We start from the raw sequence: 24020 nt of genomic DNA, 5'->3' as shown, positions 1-24020 counted from the left end.
CGTCTTATCATTGAGGTTGTCTAGTTAGGAAAATGAGTTAGGAGACAAAATAATTGTGTTTCTACATTAAGTTAGTGTGTCTCTTTAGATCGGAGTTAAATAGCCCCATAGCTCATTCAGCAACAGAGATAATCACGATCTTAGCTCTTTTAGCAAGAAATGCGTGGAAAACAGTGTGCGTCTTATCTTTGAGGTTGTCTTGTTAGGAAAATGAGTTAGGAGACAAAGTAACGGTGTTCCTACATTAAGTTAGTGAGTCTCTCTTAGATTAGAGTTGAATAGCCTCCTAGCTCATTCAGCAACAGAGATAATCACGATCTTAGCTCTTTTAGTAAGAAATACATGGAAAACAGTGTTCGTCTTATCATTGAGGTTGTCTTGTTAGGAATATGAGTTAGGAGACAAAATAACGGTGTTTCTACATTAAGTTAGTGTATCTCTTTTAGATCGGATTTGAATAGCCCCCTAGCTCATTCAGCAATAAAAATAATCACTATCTTAGCTCTTTTAGCAAGAAATGCATGGAAAACAGTGTTCGTCTTATAATTGAGGTTGTCTTGTTGTGAAAATGAGTTAGGAGACAAAATAACGGTGTTTCTACATTAAGTTAGTGTGTCTCTTTTAGATCGGAGTTGAATAGCCCCCTAGCTCATTCAGCAACAGAGATAATCACGATCTTAGCTCTTTTAGCAAGAAATGCATGGAAAACAGTGTTCGTCTTATCATTGAGGTTGTCTTGTTAGGAAAATGAGTTAGGAGACAAAATAACGGTGTTTCTACATTAAGTTAGTGTGTCTCTTTTAGATCGGAGTTGAATAGCCCCCTAGCTCATTCAGCAACAGAGATAATCACGATCTTAGCTCTTTTAGCAAGAAATGCATGGAAAACAGTGTTCGTCTTATCATTGAGGTTGTCTTGTTAGGAAAATGAGTTAGGAGACAAAATAACGGTGTTTCTACATTAAGTTAGTGTGTCTCTTTTAGATCGGAGTTGAATTAGCCCCCTAGCTCATTCAGCAAAAGAGATAATCACGATCTTAGCTCTTTTAGCAAGAAATGCATGGAAAACAGTGTTCGTCTTATCATTGAGGTTGTCTTGTTAGAAAATGAGTTAGGAGACAAAGTAACGGTGTTTCTACATTAAGTTAGTGTGTCTCTTTTAGATCGGAGTTGAATTAGCCCCCTTGCTCATTCAGCAACAGAGATAATCTCGATCTTAGCTCTTTTAGCAAGAAATGCATGGAAAACAGTGTGCGTCTTATCATTGAGGTTGTCTTGTTAGGAAAAGGAGTTAGGAGACAAAATAACGGTGTTTCTACATTAAGTTAGTGTGTCTCTTTTAGATCGGAGTTGAATTAGCCCCCTAGCTCATTCAGCAACAGAGATAATCACGATCTTAGCTTTTTTAGCAAGAAATGCATGGAAAACAGTGTGCGTCTTATCATTGAGGTTGTCTTGTTAAGAAAATGAGTTAGGAGACAAAATAACGGTGTTTCTACATTAAGTTAGTGTGTCTCTTTTAGATCGGAGTTGAATTAGCCCCCTAGCTCATTCAGCAACAGAGATAATCACGATCTTAGCTCTTTTAGCAAGAAATGCATGGAAAACAGTGTGCGTCTTATCATTGAGGTTGTCTTGTTAGGAAAATGAGTTAGGAGACAAATTAACGGTGTTTCTACATTAAGTTAGTGTGTCTCTTTTAGATCGGAGTTGAATTAGCCCCCTAGCTCATTCAGCAACAGAGATAATTACGATCTTAGCTCTATTAGCAAGAAATGCATGGAAAACAGTGTGCGTCTTATCATTGAGGTTGTCTTGTTAGGAAAATGAGTTAGGAGACAAAATAATTGTGTTTCTACATTAAATTAGTGTGTCTCTTTAGATCGGAGTTAAATAGCCCCATAGCTCATTCAGTAACAGAGATAATCACGATCTTAGCTCTTTTAGCAAGAAATGCGTGGAAAACAGTGTGCGTCTTATCTTTGAGGTTGTCTTGTTAGGAAAATGAGTTAGGAGACAAAGTAACGGTGTTCCTACATGAAGTTAGTGAGTCTCTCTTAGATTAGAGTTGAATAGCCTCCTAGCTCATTCAGCAACAGAGATAATCACGATCTTAGCTCTTTTAGCAAGAAATACATGGAAAACAGTGTTCGTCTTATCATTGAGGTTGTCTTGTTAGGAATATGAGTTAGGAGACAAAATAACGGTGTTTCTACATTAAGTTAGTGTATCTCTTTTAGATCGGATTTGAATAGCCCCCTAGCTCATTCAGCAATAAAAATAATCACTATCTTAGCTCTTTTAGCAAGAAATGCATGGAAAACAGTGTTCGTCTTATAATTGAGGTTGTCTTGTTGTGAAAATGAGTTAGGAGACAAAATAACGGTGTTTCTACATTAAGTTAGTGTGTCTCTTTTAGATCGGAGTTGAATAGCCCCCTAGCTCATTCAGCAACAGAGATAATCACGATCTTAGCTCTTTTAGCAAGAAATGCATGGAAAACAGTGTTCGTCTTATCATTGAGGTTGTCTTGTTAGGAAAATGAGTTAGGAGACAAAATAACGGTGTTTCTACATTAAGTTAGTGTGTCTCTTTTAGATCGGAGTTAAATAGCGCCCTAGCTCATTCAGCAACAGAGATAATCACGATCTTAGCTCTTTTAGCAAGAAATGCATGGAAAACAGTGTTCGTCTTATCATTGAGGTTGTCTTGTTAGGAAAATGAGTTAGGAGACAAAATAACGGTGTTTCTACATTAAGTTAGTGTGTCTCTTCTAGATCGGAGTTGAATTAGCCCCATAGCTCATTCAGCAACAGAGATAATCACGATCTTAGCTCTTTTAGCAAGAAATGCATGGAAAACAGTGTGCGTCTTATCATTGAGGTTGTCTTGTTAGGAAAATGAGTTAGGAGACAAAATAACGGTGTTTCTACATTAAGTTAGTGTGTCTCTTTTAAATCGGAGTTGAATTAGCCCCCTAGCTCATTCAGCAACAGAGATAATCACGATCTTAGCTCTTTTAGCAAGAAATGCATGGAAAACAGTGTGCGTCTTATCAATGAGGTTGTCTTGTTAGGAAAATGAGTTAGGAGACAAATTAATGGTGTTTCTACATTAAGTTAGTGTGTCTCTTTTAGATCGGACTTGAATTAGCCCCCTAGCTCATTCAGCAACAGAGATAATCACGATCTTAGCTCTATTAGCAAGAAATGCATGGAAAACAGTGTGCGTCTTATCATTGAGGTTGTCTAGTTAGGAAAATGAGTTAGGAGACAAAATAATTGTGTTTCTACATTAAGTTAGTGTGTCTCTTTAGATCGGAGTTAAATAGCCCCATAGCTCATTCAGCAACAGAGATAATCACGATCTTAGCTCTTTTAGCAAGAAATACATGGAAAACAGTGTTCGTCTTATCATTGAGGTTGTCTTGTTAGGAATATGAGTTAGGAGACAAAATAACGGTGTTTCTACATTAAGTTAGTGTATCTCTTTTAGATCGGATTTGAATAGCCCCCTAGCTCATTCAGCAATAAAAATAATCACTATCTTAGCTCTTTTAGCAAGAAATGCATGGAAAACAGTGTTCGTCTTATAATTGAGGTTGTCTTGTTGTGAAAATGAGTTAGGAGACAAAATAACGGTGTTTCTACATTAAGTTAGTGTGTCTCTTTTAGATCGGAGTTGAATAGCCCCCTAGCTCATTCAGCAACAGAGATAATCACGATCTTAGCTCTTTTAGCAAGAAATGCATGGAAAACAGTGTTCGTCTTATCATTGAGGTTGTCTTGTTAGGAAAATGAGTTAGGAGACAAAATAACGGTGTTTCTACATTAAGTTAGTGTGTCTCTTTTAGATCGGAGTTAAATAGCGCCCTAGCTCATTCAGCAACAGAGATAATCACGATCTTAGCTCTTTTAGCAAGAAATGCATGGAAAACAGTGTTCGTCTTATCATTGAGGTTGTCTTGTTAGGAAAATGAGTTAGGAGACAAAATAACGGTGTTTCTACATTAAGTTAGTGTGTCTCTTCTAGATCGGAGTTGAATTAGCCCCATAGCTCATTCAGCAACAGAGATAATCACGATCTTAGCTCTTTTAGCAAGAAATGCATGGAAAACAGTGTGCGTCTTATCATTGAGGTTGTCTTGTTAGGAAAATGAGTTAGGAGACAAAATAACGGTGTTTCTACATTAAGTTAGTGTGTCTCTTTTAAATCGGAGTTGAATTAGCCCCCTAGCTCATTCAGCAACAGAGATAATCACGATCTTAGCTCTTTTAGCAAGAAATGCATGGAAAACAGTGTGCGTCTTATCAATGAGGTTGTCTTGTTAGGAAAATGAGTTAGGAGACAAATTAATGGTGTTTCTACATTAAGTTAGTGTGTCTCTTTTAGATCGGACTTGAATTAGCCCCCTAGCTCATTCAGCAACAGAGATAATCACGATCTTAGCTCTATTAGCAAGAAATGCATGGAAAACAGTGTGCGTCTTATCATTGAGGTTGTCTAGTTAGGAAAATGAGTTAGGAGACAAAATAATTGTGTTTCTACATTAAGTTAGTGTGTCTCTTTAGATCGGAGTTAAATAGCCCCATAGCTCATTCAGCAACAGAGATAATCACGATCTTAGCTCTTTTAGCAAGAAATGCGTGGAAAACAGTGTGCGTCTTATCATTGAGGTTGTCTTGTTAGGAAAATGAGTTAGGAGACAAAATAACGGTGTTTCTACATTAAGTTAGTGTGTCTCTTTTAGATCGGAGTTGAATTGGCCCCCTAGCTCATTCAGCAACAGAGATAATCACGATCTTAGCTCTTTTAGCAAGAAATGCATGGAAAACAGTGTGCGTCTTATCATTGAGGTTGTCTTGTTAGGAAAATGAGTTAGGAGACAAATTAACGGTGTTTCTACATTAAGTTAGTGTGTCTCTTTTAGATCGGAGTTGAATTAGCCCCCTAGCTCATTCAGCAACAGAGATAATCACGATCTTAGCTCTATTAGCAAGAAATACATGGAAAACAGTGTTCGTCTTATCATTGAGGTTGTCTTGTTAGGAATATGAGTTAGGAGACAAAATAACGGTGTTTCTACATTAAGTTAGTGTATCTCTTTTAGATCGGATTTGAATAGCCCCCTAGCTCATTCAGCAATAAAAATAATCACTATCTTAGCTCTTTTAGCAAGAAATGCATGGAAAACAGTGTTCGTCTTATCATTGAGGTTGTCTTGTTAGAAAATGAGTTAGGAGACAAAGTAACGGTGTTTCTACATTAAGTTAGTGTGTCTCTTTTAGATCGGAGTTGAATTAGCCCCCTTGCTCATTCAGCAACAGAGATAATCTCGATCTTAGCTCTTTTAGCAAGAAATGCATGGAAAACAGTGTGCGTCTTATCATTGAGGTTGTCTTGTTAGGAAAAGGAGTTAGGAGACAAAATAACGGTGTTTCTACATTAAGTTAGTGTGTCTCTTTTAGATCGGAGTTGAATTAGCCCCCTAGCTCATTCAGCAACAGAGATAATCACGATCTTAGCTTTTTTAGCAAGAAATGCATGGAAAACAGTGTGCGTCTTATCATTGAGGTTGTCTTGTTAGGAAAATGAGTTAGGAGACAAAATAACGGTGTTTCTACATTAAGTTAGTGTGTCTCTTTTAGATCGGAGTTGAATTAGCCCCCTAGCTCATTCAGCAACAGAGATAATCACGATCTTAGCTCTATTAGCAACAAATGCATGGAAAACAGTGTGCGTCTTATCATTGAGGTTGTCTTGTTAGGAAAATGAGTTAGGAGACAAAATAATTGTGTTTCTAGATTAAATTAGTGTGTCTCTTTAGATCGGAGTTAAATAGCCCCATAGCTCATTCAGTAACAGAGATAATCACGATCTTAGCTCTTTTAGCAAGAAATGCGTGGAAAACAGTGTGCGTCTTATCTTTGAGGTTGTCTTGTTAGGAAAATGAGTTAGGAGACAAAGTAACGGTGTTCCTACATGAAGTTAGTGAGTCTCTCTTAGATTAGAGTTGAATAGCCTCCTAGCTCATTCAGCAACAGAGATAATCACAATCTTAGCTCTTTTAGCAAGAAATACATGGAAAACAGTGTTCGTCTTATCATTGAGGTTGTCTTGTTAGGAATATGAGTTAGGAGACAAAATAACGGTGTTTCTACATTAAGTTAGTGTATCTCTTTTAGATCGGATTTGAATAGCCCCCTAGCTCATTCAGCAATAAAAATAATCACTATCTTAGCTCTTTTAGCAAGAAATGCATGGAAAACAGTGTTCGTCTTATAATTGAGGTTGTCTTGTTGTGAAAATGAGTTAGGAGACAAAATAACGGTGTTTCTACATTAAGTTAGTGTGTCTCTTTTAGATCGGAGTTGAATAGCCCCCTAGCTCATTCAGCAACAGAGATAATCACGATCTTAGCTCTTTTAGCAAGAAATGCATGGAAAACAGTGTTCGTCTTATCATTGAGGTTGTCTTGTTAGGAAAATGAGTTAGGAGACAAAATAACGGTGTTTCTACATTAAGTTAGTGTGTCTCTTCTAGATCGGAGTTGAATTAGCCCCATAGCTCATTCAGCAACAGAGATAATCACGATCTTAGCTCTTTTAGCAAGAAATGCATGGAAAACAGTGTGCGTCTTATCATTGAGGTTGTCTTGTTAGGAAAATGAGTTAGGAGACAAAATAACGGTGTTTCTACATTAAGTTAGTGTGTCTCTTTTAAATCGGAGTTGAATTAGCCCCCTAGCTCATTCAGCAACAGAGATAATCACGATCTTAGCTCTTTTAGCAAGAAATGCATGGAAAACAGTGTGCGTCTTATCAATGAGGTTGTCTTGTTAGGAAAATGAGTTAGGAGACAAATTAATGGTGTTTCTACATTAAGTTAGTGTGTCTCTTTTAGATCGGACTTGAATTAGCCCCCTAGCTCATTCAGCAACAGAGATAATCACGATCTTAGCTCTATTAGCAAGAAATGCATGGAAAACAGTGTGCGTCTTATCATTGAGGTTGTCTAGTTAGGAAAATGAGTTAGGAGACAAAATAATTGTGTTTCTACATTAAGTTAGTGTGTCTCTTTAGATCGGAGTTAAATAGCCCCATAGCTCATTCAGCAACAGAGATAATCACGATCTTAGCTCTTTTAGCAAGAAATGCGTGGAAAACAGTGTGCGTCTTATCATTGAGGTTGTCTTGTTAGGAAAATGAGTTAGGAGACAAAATAACGGTGTTTCTACATTAAGTTAGTGTGTCTCTTTTAGATCGGAGTTGAATTAGCCCCCTTGCTCATTCAGCAACAGAGATAATCTCGATCTTAGCTCTTTTAGCAAGAAATGCATGGAAAACAGTGTGCGTCTTATCATTGAGGTTGTCTTGTTAGGAAAAGGAGTTAGGAGACAAAATAACGGTGTTTCTACATTAAGTTAGTGTGTCTCTTTTAGATCGGAGTTGAATTAGCCCCCTAGCTCATTCAGCAACAGAGATAATCACGATCTTAGCTTTTTTAGCAAGAAATGCATGGAAAACAGTGTGCGTCTTATCATTGAGGTTGTCTTGTTAGGAAAATGAGTTAGGAGACAAAATAACGGTGTTTCTACATTAAGTTAGTGTGTCTCTTTTAGATCGGAGTTGAATTAGCCCCCTAGCTCATTCAGCAACAGAGATAATCACGATCTTAGCTCTATTAGCAACAAATGCATGGAAAACAGTGTGCGTCTTATCATTGAGGTTGTCTTGTTAGGAAAATGAGTTAGGAGACAAAATAATTGTGTTTCTAGATTAAATTAGTGTGTCTCTTTAGATCGGAGTTAAATAGCCCCATAGCTCATTCAGTAACAGAGATAATCACGATCTTAGCTCTTTTAGCAAGAAATGCGTGGAAAACAGTGTGCGTCTTATCTTTGAGGTTGTCTTGTTAGGAAAATGAGTTAGGAGACAAAGTAACGGTGTTCCTACATGAAGTTAGTGAGTCTCTCTTAGATTAGAGTTGAATAGCCTCCTAGCTCATTCAGCAACAGAGATAATCACAATCTTAGCTCTTTTAGCAAGAAATACATGGAAAACAGTGTTCGTCTTATCATTGAGGTTGTCTTGTTAGGAATATGAGTTAGGAGACAAAATAACGGTGTTTCTACATTAAGTTAGTGTATCTCTTTTAGATCGGATTTGAATAGCCCCCTAGCTCATTCAGCAATAAAAATAATCACTATCTTAGCTCTTTTAGCAAGAAATGCATGGAAAACAGTGTTCGTCTTATAATTGAGGTTGTCTTGTTGTGAAAATGAGTTAGGAGACAAAATAACGGTGTTTCTACATTAAGTTAGTGTGTCTCTTTTAGATCGGAGTTGAATAGCCCCCTAGCTCATTCAGCAACAGAGATAATCACGATCTTAGCTCTTTTAGCAAGAAATGCATGGAAAACAGTGTTCGTCTTATCATTGAGGTTGTCTTGTTAGGAAAATGAGTTAGGAGACAAAATAACGGTGTTTCTACATTAAGTTAGTGTGTCTCTTTTAGATCGGAGTTGAATAGCCCCCTAGCTCATTCAGCAACAGAGATAATCACGATCTTAGCTCTTTTAGCAAGAAATGCATGGAAAACAGTGTTCGTCTTATCATTGAGGTTGTCTTGTTAGGAAAATGAGTTAGGAGACAAAATAACGGTGTTTCTACATTAATTTAGTGTGTCTCTTTTAGATTGGAGTTGAATTAGCCCCCTAGCTCATTCAGCAACTGAGATAATCACGATCTTAGCTCTTTTAGCAAGAAATGCATGGAAAACAGTGTGCGTCTTATCATTGAGGTTGTCTTGTTAGGAAAATGAGTTAGGAGACAAAATAACGGTGTTTCTACATTAAGTTAGTGTGTCTCTTTTAGATCGGAGTTGAATAGCCCCCTAGCTCATTCAGCAACAGAGATAATCACGATCTTAGCTCTTTTAGCAAGAAATGCATGGAAAACAGTGTTCGTCTTATCATTGAGGTTGTCTTGTTAGGAAAATGAGTTAGGAGACAAAATAACGGTGTTTCTACATTAATTTAGTGTGTCTCTTTTAGATTGGAGTTGAATTAGCCCCCTAGCTCATTCAGCAACTGAGATAATCACGATCTTAGCTCTTTTAGCAAGAAATGCATGGAAAACAGTGTGCGTCTTATCATTGAGGTTGTCTTGTTAGGAAAATGAGTTAGGAGACAAAATAACGGTGTTTCTACATTAAGTTAGTGTGTCTCTTTTAGATCGGAGTTTAATTAGCCCCCTAGCTCATTTAGCAACAGAGATAATCACGATCTTAGCTCTTTTAGCAAGAAATGCATGGAAAACAGTGTGCGTCTTATCATTGAGGTTGTCTTGTTAGGAAAATGAGTTAGGAGACAAAATAACGGTGTTTCTACATTAAGTTAGTGTGTCTCTTTTAGATCGGAGTTGAATTAGCCCCCTAGCTCATTCAGCAACAGAGATAATCACGATCTTAGCTCTTTTAGCCAGAAATGCATGGAAAACAGTGTGCGTCTTATCATTGAGGTTGTCTTGTTAGGAAAATGAGTTAGGAGACAAAATAACGGTGTTTCTACATTAAGTTAGTGTGTCTCTTTTAGATCGGAGTTGAATTAGCCCCCTAGCTCATTCAGCAACAGAGATAATCACGATCTTAGCTCTATTACCAAGAAATGCATGGAAAACAGTGTGCGTCTTATCATTGAGGTTGTCTTGTTAGGAAAATGAGTTAGGAGACAAAATAAATGTGTTTCTACATTAAGTTAGTGTGTCTTTTTAGATCGGAGTTAAATAGCCCCCTAGCTCATTCAGCAACAGAGATAATCACGATCTTAGCTCTTTTAGCAAGAAATGCATGGAAAACAGTGTGCGTCTTATCATTGAGGTTGTCTTGTTAGGAAAATGAGTTAGGAGACAAATTAACGGTGTTTCTACATTAAGTTAGTGTGTCTCTTTTAGATCGGAGTTGAATTAGCCCCCTAGCTCATTCAGCAACAGAGATAATCACGATCTTAGCTCTTTTAGCAAGAAATGCATGGAAAACAGTGTGCGTCTTATCATTGAGGTTGTCTTGTTAGGAAAATGAGTTAGGAGACAAAATAACGGTGTTTCTACATTAAGTTAGTGTGTCTCTTTTAGATCGGAGTTGAATTAGCCCCCTAGCTCATTCAGCAACAGAGATAATCACGATCTTAGCTCTTTTAGCAAGAAATGCATGGAAAACAGTGTGCGTCTTATCATTGAGGTTGTCTTGTTAGGAAAATGAGTTAGGAGACAAAATAACAGTGTTTCTACATTAAGTTAGTGTGTCTCTTTTAGATCGGAGTTGAATTAGCCCCCTAGCTCATTCAGCAACAGAGATAATCACGATCTTAGCTCTTTTATCAAGAAATGCATGGAAAACAGTGTGCGTCTTATCATTGGAGTTGTCTTGTTAGGAAAATGAGTTAGGAGACAATTGAACGGTGTTTCTACATTAAGTTAGTGTGTCTCTTTTAGATCGGAATTGAATTAGCCCCCTAGCTCATTCAGCAACAGAGATAATCACGATCTTAGCTCTTTTAGCAAGAAATGCATGGAAAACAGTGTGCGTCTTATCATTCAGGTTGTCTTGTTAGGAAAATGAGTTAGGAGACAAAATAACGCAGTTTCTACATTAAGTTAGTGTGTCTCTTTTAGATCAGAGTTGAATAGCCCCCTAGCTCATTCAGCAATAGAGATAATCACGATCTTAGCTCTTTTAGCAAGAAATGCATGGAAAACAGTGTTCGTCTTATCATTGAGGTTGTCTTGTTAGGAAAATGAGTTAGGAGACAAAATAACGGTGTTTCTAAATTAAGTTAGTGTGTCTCTTTTAGATCGGAGTTGAATTAGCCCCATAGCTCATTCAGCAACAGAGATAATCACGATCTTAGCTCTTTTAGCAAGAAATGCATGGAAAACAGTGTGCGTCTTATCATTGAGGTTGTCTTGTTAGGAAAATGAGTTAGGAGACAAAATAACGGTGTTTCTACATTAAGTTAGTGTGTCTCTTTAGATCGGAGTTAAATAGCCCCATAGCTCATTCAGCAACAGAGATAATCACGATCTTAGCTCTTTTAGCAAGAAATGCGTGGAAAACAGTGTGCGTCTTATCTTTGAGGTTGTCTTGTTAGGAAAATGAGTTAGGAGACAAAGTAACGGTGTTCCTACATTAAGTTAGTGAGTCTCTCTTAGATTAGAGTTGAATAGCCTCCTAGCTCATTCAGCAACAGAGATAATCACGATCTTAGCTCTTTTAGCAAGAAATACATGGAAAACAGTGTTCGTCTTATCATTGAGGTTGTCTTGTTAGGAATATGAGTTAGGAGACAAAATAACGGTGTTTCTACATTAAGTTAGTGTATCTCTTTTAGATCGGATTTGAATAGCCCCCTAGCTCATTCAGCAATAAAAATAATCACTATCTTAGCTCTTTTAGCAAGAAATGCATGGAAAACAGTGTTCGTCTTATAATTGAGGTTGTCTTGTTGTGAAAATGAGTTAGGAGACAAAATAACGGTGTTTCTACATTAAGTTAGTGTGTCTCTTTTAGATCGGAGTTGAATAGCCCCCTAGCTCATTCAGCAACAGAGATAATCACGATCTTAGCTCTTTTAGCAAGAAATGCATGGAAAACAGTGTTCGTCTTATCATTGAGGTTGTCTTGTTAGGAAAATGAGTTAGGAGACAAAATAACGGTGTTTCTACATTAAGTTAGTGTGTCTCTTTTAGATCGGAGTTGAATAGCCCCCTAGCTCATTCAGCAACAGAGATAATCACGATCTTAGCTCTTTTAGCAAGAAATGCATGGAAAACAGTGTTCGTCTTATCATTGAGGTTGTCTTGTTAGGAAAATGAGTTAGGAGACAAAATAACGGTGTTTCTACATTAAGTTAGTGTGTCTCTTTTAGATCGGAGTTGAATTAGCCCCCTAGCTCATTCAGCAAAAGAGATAATCACGATCTTAGCTCTTTTAGCAAGAAATGCATGGAAAACAGTGTTCGTCTTATCATTGAGGTTGTCTTGTTAGAAAATGAGTTAGGAGACAAAGTAACGGTGTTTCTACATTAAGTTAGTGTGTCTCTTTTAGATCGGAGTTGAATTAGCCCCCTTGCTCATTCAGCAACAGAGATAATCTCGATCTTAGCTCTTTTAGCAAGAAATGCATGGAAAACAGTGTGCGTCTTATCATTGAGGTTGTCTTGTTAGGAAAAGGAGTTAGGAGACAAAATAACGGTGTTTCTACATTAAGTTAGTGTGTCTCTTTTAGATCGGAGTTGAATTAGCCCCCTAGCTCATTCAGCAACAGAGATAATCACGATCTTAGCTTTTTTAGCAAGAAATGCATGGAAAACAGTGTGCGTCTTATCATTGAGGTTGTCTTGTTAGGAAAATGAGTTAGGAGACAAAATAACGGTGTTTCTACATTAAGTTAGTGTGTCTCTTTTAGATCGGAGTTGAATTAGCCCCCTAGCTCATTCAGCAACAGAGATAATCACGATCTTAGCTCTTTTAGCAAGAAATGCATGGAAAACAGTGTGCGTCTTATCATTGAGGTTGTCTTGTTAGGAAAATGAGTTAGGAGACAAATTAACGGTGTTTCTTCATTAAGTTAGTGTGTCTCTTTTAGATCGGAGTTGAATTAGCCCCCTAGCTCATTCAGCAACAGAGATAATTACGATCTTAGCTCTATTAGCAAGAAATGCATGGAAAACAGTGTGCGTCTTATCATTGAGGTTGTCTTGTTAGGAAAATGAGTTAGGAGACAAAATAATTGTGTTTCTACATTAAATTAGTGTGTCTCTTTAGATCGGAGTTAAATAGCCCCATAGCTCATTCAGTAACAGAGATAATCACGATCTTAGCTCTTTTAGCAAGAAATGCGTGGAAAACAGTGTGCGTCTTATCTTTGAGGTTGTCTTGTTAGGAAAATGAGTTAGGAGACAAAGTAACGGTGTTCCTACATGAAGTTAGTGAGTCTCTCTTAGATTAGAGTTGAATAGCCTCCTAGCTCATTCAGCAACAGAGATAATCACGATCTTAGCTCTTTTAGCAAGAAATACATGGAAAACAGTGTTCGTCTTATCATTGAGGTTGTCTTGTTAGGAATATGAGTTAGGAGACAAAATAACGGTGTTTCTACATTAAGTTAGTGTATCTCTTTTAGATCGGATTTGAATAGCCCCCTAGCTCATTCAGCAATAAAAATAATCACTATCTTAGCTCTTTTAGCAAGAAATGCATGGAAAACAGTGTTCGTCTTATAATTGAGGTTGTCTTGTTGTGAAAATGAGTTAGGAGACAAAATAACGGTGTTTCTACATTAAGTTAGTGTGTCTCTTTTAGATCGGAGTTGAATAGCCCCCTAGCTCATTCAGCAACAGAGATAATCACGATCTTAGCTCTTTTAGCAAGAAATGCATGGAAAACAGTGTTCGTCTTATCATTGAGGTTGTCTTGTTAGGAAAATGAGTTAGGAGACAAAATAAATGTGTTTCTACATTAAGTTAGTGTGTCTTTTTAGATCGGAGTTAAATAGCCCCCTAGCTCATTCAGCAACAGAGATAATCACGATCTTAGCTCTTTTAGCAAGAAATGCATGGAAAACAGTGTGCGTCTTATCATTGAGGTTGTCTTGTTAGGAAAATGAGTTAGGAGACAAAATAAATGTGTTTCTACATTAAGTTAGTGTGTCTTTTTAGATCGGAGTTAAATAGCCCCCTAGCTCATTCAGCAACAGAGATAATCACGATCTTAGCTCTTTTAGCAAGAAATGCATGGAAAACAGTGTGCGTCTTATCATTGAGGTTGTCTTGTTAGGAAAATGAGTTAGGAGACAAATTAACGGTGTTTCTACATTAAGTTAGTGTGTCTCTTTTAGATCGGAGTTGAATTAGCCCCCTAGCTCATTCAGCAACAGAGATAATCACGATCTTAGCTCTTTTAGCAAGAAATGCATGGAAAACAGTGTGCGTCTTATCATTGAGGTTGTCTTGTTAGGAAAATGAGTTAGGAGACAAAATAACGGTGTTTCTACATTAAGTTAGTGTGTCTCTTTTAGATCGGAGTTGAATAGCCCCCTAGCTCATTCAGCAACAGAGATAATCACGATCTTAGCTCTTTTAGCAAGAAATGCATGGAAAACAGTGTTCGTCTTATCATTGAGGTTGTCTTGTTAGGAAAATGAGTTAGGAGACAAAATAACGGTGTTTCTACATTAAGTTAGTGTGTCTCTTTTAGATCGGAGTTGAATTAGCCCCCTAGCTCATTCAGCAAAAGAGATAATCACGATCTTAGCTCTTTTAGCAAGAAATGCATGGAAAACAGTGTTCGTCTTATCATTGAGGTTGTCTTGTTAGGAAAATGAGTTAGGAGACAAAATAACGGTGTTTCTACATTAAGTTAGTGTGTCTCTTTTAGATCGGAGTTGAATAGCCCCCTAGCTCATTCAGCAACAGAGATAATCACGATCTTAGCTCTTTTAGCAAGAAATGCATGGAAAACAGTGTTCGTCTTATCATTGAGGTTGTCTTGTTAGGAAAATGAGTTAGGAGACAAAATAACGGTGTTTCTACATTAAGTTAGTGTGTCTCTTTTAGATCGGAGTTGAATTAGCCCCCTAGCTCATTCAGCAAAAGAGATAATCACGATCTTAGCTCTTTTAGCAAGAAATGCATGGAAAACAGTGTTCGTCTTATCATTGAGGTTGTCTTGTTAGAAAATGAGTTAGGAGACAAAGTAACGGTGTTTCTACATTAAGTTAGTGTGTCTCTTTTAGATCGGAGTTGAATTAGCCCCCTTGCTCATTCAGCAACAGAGATAATCTCGATCTTAGCTCTTTTAGCAAGAAATGCATGGAAAACAGTGTGCGTCTTATCATTGAGGTTGTCTTGTTAGGAAAAGGAGTTAGGAGACAAAATAACGGTGTTTCTACATTAAGTTAGTGTGTCTCTTTTAGATCGGAGTTGAATTAGCCCCCTAGCTCATTCAGCAACAGAGATAATCACGATCTTAGCTTTTTTAGCAAGAAATGCATGGAAAACAGTGTGCGTCTTATCATTGAGGTTGTCTTGTTAGGAAAATGAGTTAGGAGACAAAATAACGGTGTTTCTACATTAAGTTAGTGTGTCTCTTTTAGATCGGAGTTGAATTAGCCCCCTAGCTCATTCAGCAACAGAGATAATCACGATCTTAGCTCTTTTAGCAAGAAATGCATGGAAAACAGTGTGCGTCTTATCATTGAGGTTGTCTTGTTAGGAAAATGAGTTAGGAGACAAATTAACGGTGTTTCTTCATTAAGTTAGTGTGTCTCTTTTAGATCGGAGTTGAATTAGCCCCCTAGCTCATTCAGCAACAGAGATAATTACGATCTTAGCTCTATTAGCAAGAAATGCATGGAAAACAGTGTGCGTCTTATCATTGAGGTTGTCTTGTTAGGAAAATGAGTTAGGAGACAAAATAATTGTGTTTCTACATTAAATTAGTGTGTCTCTTTAGATCGGAGTTAAATAGCCCCATAGCTCATTCAGTAACAGAGATAATCACGATCTTAGCTCTTTTAGCAAGAAATGCGTGGAAAACAGTGTGCGTCTTATCTTTGAGGTTGTCTTGTTAGGAAAATGAGTTAGGAGACAAAGTAACGGTGTTCCTACATGAAGTTAGTGAGTCTCTCTTAGATTAGAGTTGAATAGCCTCCTAGCTCATTCAGCAACAGAGATAATCACGATCTTAGCTCTTTTAGCAAGAAATACATGGAAAACAGTGTTCGTCTTATCATTGAGGTTGTCTTGTTAGGAATATGAGTTAGGAGACAAAATAACGGTGTTTCTACATTAAGTTAGTGTATCTCTTTTAGATCGGATTTGAATAGCCCCCTAGCTCATTCAGCAATAAAAATAATCACTATCTTAGCTCTTTTAGCAAGAAATGCATGGAAAACAGTGTTCGTCTTATAATTGAGGTTGTCTTGTTGTGAAAATGAGTTAGGAGACAAAATAACGGTGTTTCTACATTAAGTTAGTGTGTCTCTTTTAGATCGGAGTTGAATAGCCCCCTAGCTCATTCAGCAACAGAGATAATCACGATCTTAGCTCTTTTAGCAAGAAATGCATGGAAAACAGTGTTCGTCTTATCATTGAGGTTGTCTTGTTAGGAAAATGAGTTAGGAGACAAAATAAATGTGTTTCTACATTAAGTTAGTGTGTCTTTTTAGATCGGAGTTAAATAGCCCCCTAGCTCATTCAGCAACAGAGATAATCACGATCTTAGCTCTTTTAGCAAGAAATGCATGGAAAACAGTGTGCGTCTTATCATTGAGGTTGTCTTGTTAGGAAAATGAGTTAGGAGACAAAATAAATGTGTTTCTACATTAAGTTAGTGTGTCTTTTTAGATCGGAGTTAAATAGCCCCCTAGCTCATTCAGCAACAGAGATAATCACGATCTTAGCTCTTTTAGCAAGAAATGCATGGAAAACAGTGTGCGTCTTATCATTGAGGTTGTCTTGTTAGGAAAATGAGTTAGGAGACAAATTAACGGTGTTTCTACATTAAGTTAGTGTGTCTCTTTTAGATCGGAGTTGAATTAGCCCCCTAGCTCATTCAGCAACAGAGATAATCACGATCTTAGCTCTTTTAGCAAGAAATGCATGGAAAACAGTGTGCGTCTTATCATTGAGGTTGTCTTGTTAGGAAAATGAGTTAGGAGACAAAATAACGGTGTTTCTACATTAAGTTAGTGTGTCTCTTTTAGATCGGAGTTGAATTAGCCCCCTAGCTCATTCAGCAACAGAGATAATCACGATCTTAGCTCTTTTAGCAAGAAATGCATGGAAAACAGTGTGCGTCTTATCATTGAGGTTGTCTTGTTAGGAAAATGAGTTAGGAGACAAAATAACAGTGTTTCTACATTAAGTTAGTGTGTCTCTTTTAGATCGGAGTTGAATTAGCCCCCTAGCTCATTCAGCAACAGAGATAATCACGATCTTAGCTCTTTTATCAAGAAATGCATGGAAAACAGTGTGCGTCTTATCATTGGAGTTGTCTTGTTAGGAAAATGAGTTAGGAGACAATTGAACGGTGTTTCTACATTAAGTTAGTGTGTCTCTTTTAGATCGGAATTGAATTAGCCCCCTAGCTCATTCAGCAACAGAGATAATCACGATCTTAGCTCTTTTAGCAAGAAATGCATGGAAAACAGTGTGCGTCTTATCATTCAGGTTGTCTTGTTAGGAAAATGAGTTAGGAGACAAAATAACGCAGTTTCTACATTAAGTTAGTGTGTCTCTTTTAGATCAGAGTTGAATAGCCCCCTAGCTCATTCAGCAATAGAGATAATCACGATCTTAGCTCTTTTAGCAAGAAATGCATGGAAAACAGTGTTCGTCTTATCATTGAGGTTGTCTTGTTAGGAAAATGAGTTAGGAGACAAAATAACGGTGTTTCTAAATTAAGTTAGTGTGTCTCTTTTAGATCGGAGTTGAATTAGCCCCATAGCTCATTCAGCAACAGAGATAATCACGATCTTAGCTCTTTTAGCAAGAAATGCATGGAAAACAGTGTGCGTCTTATCATTGAGGTTGTCTTGTTAGGAAAATGAGTTAGGAGACAAAATAACGGTGTTTCTACATTAAGTTAGTGTGTCTCTTTAGATCGGAGTTAAATAGCCCCATAGCTCATTCAGCAACAGAGATAATCACGATCTTAGCTCTTTTAGCAAGAAATGCGTGGAAAACAGTGTGCTTCTTATCTTTGAGGTTGTCTTGTTAGGAAAATGAGTTAGGAGACAAAGTAACGGTGTTCCTACATTAAGTTAGTGAGTCTCTCTTAGATTAGAGTTGAATAGCCTCCTAGCTCATTCAGCAACAGAGATAATCACGATCTTAGCTCTTTTAGCAAGAAATACATGGAAAACAGTGTTCGTCTTATCATTGAGGTTGTCTTGTTAGGAATATGAGTTAGGAGACAAAATAACGGTGTTTCTACATTAAGTTAGTGTATCTCTTTTAGATCGGATTTGAATAGCCCCCTAGCTCATTCAGCAATAAAAATAATCACTATCTTAGCTCTTTTAGCAAGAAATGCATGGAAAACAGTGTTCGTCTTATAATTGAGGTTGTCTTGTTGTGAAAATGAGTTAGGAGACAAAATAACGGTGTTTCTACATTAAGTTAGTGTGTCTCTTTTAGATCGGAGTTGAATAGCCCCCTAGCTCATTCAGCAACAGAGATAATCACGATCTTAGCTCTTTTAGCAAGAAATGCATGGAAAACAGTGTTCGTCTTATCATTGAGGTTGTCTTGTTAGGAAAATGAGTTAGGAGACAAAATAACGGTGTTTCTACATTAAGTTAGTGTGTCTCTTTTAGATCGGAGTTGAATAGCCCCCTAGCTCATTCAGCAACAGAGATAATCACGATCTTAGCTCTTTTAGCAAGAAATGCATGGAAAACAGTGTTCGTCTTATCATTGAGGTTGTCTTGTTAGGAAAATGAGTTAGGAGACAAAATAACGGTGTTTCTACATTAAGTTAGTGTGTCTCTTTTAGATCGGAGTTGAATTAGCCCCCTAGCTCATTCAGCAAAAGAGATAATCACGATCTTAGCTCTTTTAGCAAGAAATGCATGGAAAACAGTGTTCGTCTTATCATTGAGGTTGTCTTGTTAGAAAATGAGTTAGGAGACAAAGTAACGGTGTTTCTACATTAAGTTAGTGTGTCTCTTTTAGATCGGAGTTGAATTAGCCCCCTTGCTCATTCAGCAACAGAGATAATCTCGATCTTAGCTCTTTTAGCAAGAAATGCATGGAAAACAGTGTGCGTCTTATCATTGAGGTTGTCTTGTTAGGAAAAGGAGTTAGGAGACAAAATAACGGTGTTTCTACATTAAGTTAGTGTGTCTCTTTTAGATCGGAGTTGAATTAGCCCCCTAGCTCATTCAGCAACAGAGATAATCACGATCTTAGCTTTTTTAGCAAGAAATGCATGGAAAACAGTGTGCGTCTTATCATTGAGGTTGTCTTGTTAGGAAAATGAGTTAGGAGACAAAATAACGGTGTTTCTACATTAAGTTAGTGTGTCTCTTTTAGATCGGAGTTGAATTAGCCCCCTAGCTCATTCAGCAACAGAGATAATCACGATCTTAGCTCTTTTAGCAAGAAATGCATGGAAAACAGTGTGCGTCTTATCATTGAGGTTGTCTTGTTAGGAAAATGAGTTAGGAGACAAATTAACGGTGTTTCTTCATTAAGTTAGTGTGTCTCTTTTAGATCGGAGTTGAATTAGCCCCCTAGCTCATTCAGCAACAGAGATAATTACGATCTTAGCTCTATTAGCAAGAAATGCATGGAAAACAGTGTGCGTCTTATCATTGAGGTTGTCTTGTTAGGAAAATGAGTTAGGAGACAAAATAATTGTGTTTCTACATTAAATTAGTGTGTCTCTTTAGATCGGAGTTAAATAGCCCCATAGCTCATTCAGTAACAGAGATAATCACGATCTTAGCTCTTTTAGCAAGAAATGCGTGGAAAACAGTGTGCGTCTTATCTTTGAGGTTGTCTTGTTAGGAAAATGAGTTAGGAGACAAAGTAACGGTGTTCCTACATGAAGTTAGTGAGTCTCTCTTAGATTAGAGTTGAATAGCCTCCTAGCTCATTCAGCAACAGAGATAATCACGATCTTAGCTCTTTTAGCAAGAAATACATGGAAAACAGTGTTCGTCTTATCATTGAGGTTGTCTTGTTAGGAATATGAGTTAGGAGACAAAATAACGGTGTTTCTACATTAAGTTAGTGTATCTCTTTTAGATCGGATTTGAATAGCCCCCTAGCTCATTCAGCAATAAAAATAATCACTATCTTAGCTCTTTTAGCAAGAAATGCATGGAAAACAGTGTTCGTCTTATAATTGAGGTTGTCTTGTTGTGAAAATGAGTTAGGAGACAAAATAACGGTGTTTCTACATTAAGTTAGTGTGTCTCTTTTAGATCGGAGTTGAATAGCCCCCTAGCTCATTCAGCAACAGAGATAATCACGATCTTAGCTCTTTTAGCAAGAAATGCATGGAAAACAGTGTTCGTCTTATCATTGAGGTTGTCTTGTTAGGAAAATGAGTTAGGAGACAAAATAACGGTGTTTCTACATTAAGTTAGTGTGTCTCTTTTAGATCGGAGTTAAATAGCGCCCTAGCTCATTCAGCAACAGAGATAATCACGATCTTAGCTCTTTTAGCAAGAAATGCATGGAAAACAGTGTTCGTCTTATCATTGAGGTTGTCTTGTTAGGAAAATGAGTTAGGAGACAAAATAACGGTGTTTCTACATTAAGTTAGTGTGTCTCTTCTAGATCGGAGTTGAATTAGCCCCATAGCTCATTCAGCAACAGAGATAATCACGATCTTAGCTCTTTTAGCAAGAAATGCATGGAAAACAGTGTGCGTCTTATCATTGAGGTTGTCTTGTTAGGAAAATGAGTTAGGAGACAAAATAACGGTGTTTCTACATTAAGTTAGTGTGTCTCTTTTAGATCGGAGTTGAATTAGCCCCCTAGCTCATTCAGCAACAGAGATAATCACGATCTTAGCTCTTTTAGCAAGAAATGCATGGAAAACAGTGTGCGTCTTATCATTGAGGTTGTCTTGTTAGGAAAATGAGTTAGGAGACAAATTAACGGTGTTTCTACATTAAGTTAGTGTGTCTCTTTTAGATCGGACTTGAATTAGCCCCCTAGCTCATTCAGCAACAGAGATAATCACGATCTTAGCTCTATTAGCAAGAAATGCATGGAAAACAGTGTTCGTCTTATCATTGAGGTTGTCTAGTTAGGAAAATGAGTTAGGAGACAAAATAATTGTGTTTCTACATTAAGTTAGTGTGTCTCTTTAGATCGGAGTTAAATAGCCCCATAGCTCATTCAGCAACAGAGATAATCACGATCTTAGCTCTTTTAGCAAGAAATGCGTGGAAAACAGTGTGCGTCTTATCATTGAGGTTGTCTTGTTAGGAAAATGAGTTAGGAGACAAAATAACGGTGTTTCTACATTAAGTTAGTGTGTCTCTTTTAGATCGGAGTTGAATTAGCCCCCTAGCTCATTCAGCAACAGAGATAATCACGATCTTAGCTCTTTTAGCAAGAAATGCATGGAAAACAGTGTGCGTCTTATCATTGAGGTTGTCTTGTTAGGAAAATGAGTTAGGAGACAAATTAACGGTGTTTCTACATTAAGTTAGTGTGTCTCTTTTAGATCGGAGTTGAATTAGCCCCCTAGCTCATTCAGCAACAGAGATAATCACGATCTTAGCTCTATTAGCAAGAAATACATGGAAAACAGTGTTCGTCTTATCATTGAGGTTGTCTTGTTAGGAATATGAGTTAGGAGACAAAATAACGGTGTTTCTACATTAAGTTAGTGTATCTCTTTTAGATCGGATTTGAATAGCCCCCTAGCTCATTCAGCAATAAAAATAATTACTATCTTAGCTCTTTTAGCAAGAAATGCATGGAAAACAGTGTTCGTCTTATAATTGAGGTTGTGTTGTTGTGAAAATGAGTTAGGAGACAAAATAACGGTGTTTGTACATTAAGTTAGTGTGTCTCTTTTAGATCTGAGTTGAATAGCCCCCTAGCTCATTCAGCAACAGAGATAATCACGATCTTAGCTCTTTTAGCAAGAAATGCATGGAAAACAGTGTTCGTCTTATCATTGAGGTTGTCTTGTTAGGAAAATGAGTTAGGAGACAAAATAACGGTGTTTCTACATTAAGTTAGTGTGTCTCTTTTAGATCGGAGTTGAATAGCCCCCTAGCTCATTCAGCAACAGAGATAATCACGATCTTAGCTCTTTTAGCAAGAAATGCATGGAAAACAGTGTTCGTCTTATCATTGAGGTTGTCTTGTTAGGAAAATGAGTTAGGAGACAAAATAACGGTGTTTCTACATTAAGTTAGTGTGTCTCTTTTAGATCGGAGTTGAATTAGCCCCCTAGCTCATTCAGCAAAAGAGATAATCACGATCTTAGCTCTTTTAGCAAGAAATGCATGGAAAACAGTGTTCGTCTTATCATTGAGGTTGTCTTGTTAGAAAATGAGTTAGGAGACAAAGTAACGGTGTTTCTACATTAAGTTAGTGTGTCTCTTTTAGATCGGAGTTGAATTAGCCCCCTTGCTCATTCAGCAACAGAGATAATCTCGATCTTAACTCTTTTAGCAAGAAATGCATGGAAAACAGTGTGCGTCTTATCATTGAGGTTGTCTTGTTAGGAAAAGGAGTTAGGAGACAAAATAACGGTGTTTCTACATTAAGTTAGTGTGTCTCTTTTAGATCGGAGTTGAATTAGCCCCCTAGCTCATTCAGCAACAGAGATAATCACGATCTTAGCTTTTTTAGCAAGAAATGCATGGAAAACAGTGTGCGTCTTATCATTGAGGTTGTCTTGTTAGGAAAATGAGTTAGGAGACAAAATAACGGTGTTTCTACATTAAGTTAGTGTGTCTCTTTTAGATCGGAGTTGAATTAGCCCCCTAGCTCATTCAGCAACAGAGATAATCACGATCTTAGCTCTTTTAGCAAGAAATGCATGGAAAACAGTGTGCGTCTTATCATTGAGGTTGTCTTGTTAGAAAAATGAGTAAGGAGACAAATTAACGGTGTTTCTACATTAAGTTAGTGTGTCTCTTTTAGATCGGAGTTGAATTAGCCCCCTAGCTCATTCAGCAACAGAGATAATCACGATCTTAGCTCTATTAGCAAGAAATGCATGGAAAACAGTGTGCGTCTTATCATTGAGGTTGTCTTGTTAGGAAAATGAGTTAGGAGACAAAATAATTGTGTTTCTACATTAAATTAGTGTGTCTCTTTAGATCGGAGTTAAATAGCCCCATAGCTCATTCAGTAACAGAGATAATCACGATCTTAGCTCTTTTAGCAAGAAATGCGTGGAAAACAGTGTGCGTCTTATCTTTGAGGTTGTCTTGTTAGGAAAATGAGTTAGGAGACAAAGTAACGGTGTTCCTACATGAAGTTAGTGAGTCTCTCTTAGATTAGAGTTGAATAGCCTCCTAGCTCATTCAGCAACAGAGATAATCACAATCTTAGCTCTTTTAGCAAGAAATACATGGAAAACAGTGTTCGTCTTATCATTGAGGTTGTCTTGTTAGGAATATGAGTTAGGAGACAAAATAACGGTGTTTCTACATTAAGTTAGTGTATCTCTTTTAGATCGGATTTGAATAGCCCCCTAGCTCATTCAGCAATAAAAATAATCACTATCTTAGCTCTTTTAGCAAGAAATGCATGGAAAACAGTGTTCGTCTTATAATTGAGGTTGTCTTGTTGTGAAAATGAGTTAGGAGACAAAATAACGGTGTTTCTACATTATGTTAGTGTGTCTCTTTTAGATCGGAGTTGAATAGCCCCCTAGCTCATTCAGCAACAGAGATAATCACGATCTTAGCTCTTTTAGCAAGAAATGCATGGAAAACAGTGTTCGTCTTATCATTGAGGTTGTCTTGTTAGGAAAATGAGTTAGGAGACAAATTAACGGTGTTTCTACATTAAGTTAATGTGTCTCTTTTAGATCGGAGTTGAATTAGCCCCCTTGCTCATTCAGCAACAGAGATAATCACGATCTTAGCTCTTTTAGCAAGAAATGCATGGAAAACAGTGTGCGTCTTATCATTGAGGTTGTCTTGTTAGGAAAATGAGTTAGGAGACAAAATAACGGTGTTTCTACATTAAGTTAGTGTGTCTCTTTTAGATCGGAGTTTAATTAGCCCCCTAGCTCTTTCAGCAACAGAGATAATCACGATCTTAGCTCTTTTAGCAAGAAATGCATGGAAAACAGTGTGCGTCTTATCATTGAGGTTGTCTTGTTAGGAAAATGAGTTAGGAGACAAAATAACGGTGTTTCTACATTAAGTTAGTGTGTCTCTTTTAGATCGGAGTTGAATTAGCCCCATAGCTCATTCAGCAACAGAGATAATCACGATCTTAGCTCTTTTAGCAAGAAATGCATGGAAA

This window comes from Engystomops pustulosus, chromosome 8 (genome assembly GCF_040894005.1).
Source record: "Engystomops pustulosus chromosome 8, aEngPut4.maternal, whole genome shotgun sequence".
In the NCBI taxonomy this organism is placed as follows: domain Eukaryota; kingdom Metazoa; phylum Chordata; class Amphibia; order Anura; family Leptodactylidae; genus Engystomops; species Engystomops pustulosus.
This window is presented reverse-complemented; position numbering follows the sequence as displayed.